Raw genomic sequence first — 4764 nt, forward strand, 5'->3', positions numbered from 1 at the left:
TAACAGCTATTTGGCCAAGAAGGAGAGTGATGGAGTGCTGCATCAGATGACCTGGCCTCCACAACTACCCAACCTCAACCCAATTGAGATGGTTTGGGATGTGTTGGACCATAGAGTGAAGGAAAAGCACCCAACAAGTGCTCAGCATATGTGGGAACTCCTTCAAGACTGTTGGAAAAGCATTCCAGGTGAAGCTGGTTGAGAGAATGCCAGGAGTGTGCAAATCTGTCATCAAGGCAAAGGGTGGCTACTTTGAAGAATCTCAAATATACAATATATTTTGATTTGTTTAACAATTCTTTGGTTACTACAGGATTCCATGTGTAATGTCATAGTTTTGATGTCTTCACTATTATTCTACAATGTATAAAATAGTAAAAATAAAGAAAAACCCTTGAATGAGTAGGTGTGTCCAAACTTTTGACTGTTACTGTCTATCTAACAATATTCGACTGGTGTTAGACTTAAGGATCGGTGTCCCGCTAGTGGGTCAACTTCCGGTGAAACTGGAGGGAGCGTAATTCAAATAAATTCTAATAGTTATTATAGCAGTTAAACATTTAGGTATATATAAGTGTCTTATATCGGCAGAAAGCTTACATTCTTGTTAATCTAACTGCACTGTCCAATTTACAGTAGCTATTACAGCGAAAACATGCGATGCGATTGTTTGAGGATGGCGCCCCATATCCAAATATTTTTCCACCTGCGCAGGTTTCATACATTCACATATAAAGATTAAATATTCACGTACTTTTTGAAAATCTTCCTCTGATTTGTCATCTAAAGGGTCCCAGAGATAACATGTAGTGTCGTTTTTTTAGATGAAATCCTTTTTTATATCCCAAAAAGTCTGTATAGTTGGCGCCATCGATTTGAGTAATCCACTCGTTCAACTTGCAGAGAAAGGAATCCGAAAATCTACCTCTAGACTTTGTTTCAACAAGTCAAAATACGTTTGTATTTACTCCCCAGACACCCTAAAATGTAATCAAACTATAATATATCTTTCGGAAAGAAGTATGTTCAATAGGAAACCGATTTTAGCAGGTGCGCAACTTCATCATGGCACGCAAAGACACGGATTTTCAAGACTGTGTCCTCATACAAAAACTCATCTCTTATTTCTTTTGAAGTTACAAGCCTGAAACTTTGAACATAGACTGCTGACACCCTGTGGAAGCCATAAGGAATTTTACAATATGAGCTTTCTCTTGCAATTCTAAGAGGATGGTCTCTCAAAAAAAAGAATTCCGGTTGGTTTTACTTTGGATTTTCTCCTACCATATCTATTGTGTTATATTCTCCTACATTATTTTAACATTTCTTCAAACATCAAAGTGTTTTCTTTCCAATGGTACCAATAATATGCATATCCTGGCTTCAGGGCCTGAGCTACAGGCAGTTTGCTTTGGGCACGTCATTCAGGCAGAAATTGAGAAAAAGGGGCCTGATCCCTAAGATAATTATTGACTATTCTGATCTAATCTTCGAAGATAATTTTATTGTCTTCTTAGACTTTTATAAAGCCTTCGATTGTCACGGAACGGGCAGGCCAGTCCATAGCATCAATGCCTTCCTCTTGCAGGAACTGCTGACAGACTCCAGCCACATGAGGTCTAGCATTGTCTTGCATTAGGAGGAACCCAGGGCCAACCCAGGGGTCTGAGGATCTCATCTCGGTACCTAATGGCAGTCAGGCTACCTCTGAGCACATGGAGGGCTGTGCGGCCCCCCAAAGAAATGCCACCCCACACCATGACTGACCCACCGCCAAACCGGTCATGCTGGAGGATGTTGCAGGCAGCAGAACGTTCTCCACAGCGTCTCCAGACTCTGTCACGTCTGTCACGTGCTCAGTGTGAACCTGCTTTCATCTGTGAAGAGCACAGGGCGCCAGTGGCGAATTTGCCAATGTTGGTGTTCTCTGGCAAATGCCAAACGTCCTGCACGGTGTTGGGCTGTAAGCACAACCCCCACCTGTGGACGTCGGGCCCTCATACCACCCTCATGGAGTCTGTTTCTGACCGTTTGAGCAGACACATGCACATTTGTGGCCTGCTGGAGGTCATTTTGCAGGGCTCTGGCAGTGCTTCTCCTGCTCCTCCTTGCACAAAGGCGGAGGTAGCGGTCCTGCTGCTGGGTTGTTGCCCTCCTACGGCCTCCTCCACGTCTCCTGATGTACTGGCCTGTCTCTTGGTAGCGCCTCCATGCTCTGGACACTACGCTGACAGACACAGCAAACCTTCTATCCACAGCTCGCATTGATGTGCCATCCTGGATGAGCTGCACTACCTGAGCCACTTGTGTGGGTTGTAGACTCCGTCTCATGCTACCAGTAGAGTGAAAGCACCGCCAGCATTCAAAAGTGACCAAAACATCAGCCAGGAAGCATAGGAACTGAGAAGTGGTCTGTGGTCCCCACCTGCAGAACCACTCCTTTATTGGGGGTGTCTTGCTAATTGCCTATTATTTCCACCTGTTGTCTATTCCATTTGCACAACAGCATGTGAAATTTATTGTCAATCAGTGTTGCTTCCTAAGTGAACAGTTTGATTTCACAGAAGTGTGATTGACTTGGAGTTACATTGTGTTGTTTAAGTGTTCCCTTTATTTTTTTGAGCAGTGTATAACATTGATCAGATTCCTACAAAATTAACTGCTTTTCACAGACAAGTATTCTTAGTGTGGTCATTAATATATAAATATAATTTTTCCCAACATAGGTATTTCATTTGGAACAATAAGGATATTTTGTTAGAAACAAATCTTAATTTTTTAAGAACTGGTTTAATAATCATATCCTGCTGGTGAGTCAACTTATTAATGCAGAAAGATTGTTACGCAATTTTTATCTTGTCACAATATCCCTGTTACACCTAGAGTTCACCATCGTCTTTGATATTCCATCTGGAACTCTCATGTTATTTAGAGGTGTAACCAGACCTCACCTTCTTGAGCTACCCTCGCTTAATCCAGTTGACTCTCCAATAGGAAAAATGTGTTTCTCCTTGCTCCCTCAGAACTACAAATCTATACATGCTTTATTTCAAAGAGATATTGTATTTATTCCTTATGCCACAACTTACTGGAATACATTTGTCAATATCTGTTGGAAAAAAGTATACTTATTACCACACATACCTGCTTGTTAACAAGGTCAAAGAGGTCTCTTTCAGAATTATCCGTAAGTATTACCCTGCGAATCATTACCTGAAGAAACTCAAAAAATACATTAACTTTAACTGTACTTTTTTTTGTTGAGCAACCAGAAACAGTTTTGCATTTATTTTGGCATTGTCTACATGTAAAGAAATTATAGAAATTATGGCAAGATATATATAGTTTTATAATTGTTAATATTCTTGATGACTTTAGTTTTTTATGGGAGAATCTGCTGCTCGTTTTCCTTAATTATAATAAGGATAAAGAAAAACAATTTTACCTCGTAAATCTAATTGTGCTAACGGAAGAATTTCATATTCATAAATGTAAATTCACTAATAAAAAAACACTCTTCCATTTTCTATAAGGAATTTGAGCAGTATATTAAGAACATTATACATTCTTCTAATAAGAAAGCTGTTAAAACAATCAATGTATCTTTTAAGGTCTTATTTTTATTTAACTAAGCATGTCAGTTAAGAACAAATTCTTATTTACAATGACAGCCTACCCCAGTCAAACCCCAACCCGGACAATGCTGGGCCAATCACGGCCGGTTGTGATGCAGGCTGGAATCGAACCAAGGTCTGTAGTGAAACCTCTAGAACTGAGATGCAGTGCCTTAGACCGCTGCACCACTCGGGAGCCCAATCTGTAATTTGTTGTACCCCCTAGCATGTTATCATTGTCTGTTTGTATACTTATTATATGTATGCTGTGTTTCTGCAATAAAAAATGTTATACAATAAAAATCAAATATATAAAAGACTGTGCTTGAATCCAAAAGTGTGGCAAGTGAAGTGTGTGATAATGAGTGGAAAATAGTGAAATCAAAGAATGGAACAAAACAAGCAAAAGTTGTAGTAGAAGACAAGGACCAATAATGCATTTGTTATTGGGCTGCGTTTTTTTGGACAAGGAGATTGATTTGGGAAATCCTTTTGTAATATCGAGGACTGTAAAGAAACCAGTGAGAAAGATGGATTCAATCAAAGTAACTAGAAGCGGCCTTGTTTTGGTTAATTGTGTTGATGAAGAATAGAAGTGTGCACTGGATCTGGCTAAAATGTCCCTGTAACATGTATTGATCTTGGGAATAGGGCACCTGCCAAAATAATTATAGCTGGAGTTTCGTTGGATATAGATGAGTATCTTAGTCAGAAAGTCCCAGGAGTGGTCAGTGCACGTCGCCTGACCCGTATGGTAAATGGAAGGAAGGAGAAAAGCCTGTCGATATTGTTGTTTGAGGAGACTCTACTTGGATATGTGAGGTATCCGGTGAGAGCATTTGTGTCAAAACCATTAGTGTGGAAATCGTAAAGGATATGGTCACGTGTCAAATGTTTGCAAACGGGAGAAGTATGATATTGAAGAATCTGTGAATGAAAAATGTTGCAACTGTGGTGGGGATCATACTCTGGACTTCCTTGAGTCTGGGGCGGTAGGTAGCCTAGTGATTAGAGCGTTGGGCCAGTTACCGAAAGGTTGCTAGATCAAATCCCTGAGCTGGCAAGGTAAACATCTGTTGTTGTTCCCCTGAACAAGGCAGTTAACACACTGTTCCTAGGCCATCATTGTAAATAAGAATTTGTTCTTAAC

The sequence above is a fragment of the Salmo salar genome, chromosome ssa20, assembly GCF_905237065.1.
Source record: "Salmo salar chromosome ssa20, Ssal_v3.1, whole genome shotgun sequence".
Taxonomy (NCBI): Eukaryota; Metazoa; Chordata; class Actinopteri; order Salmoniformes; family Salmonidae; genus Salmo; species Salmo salar.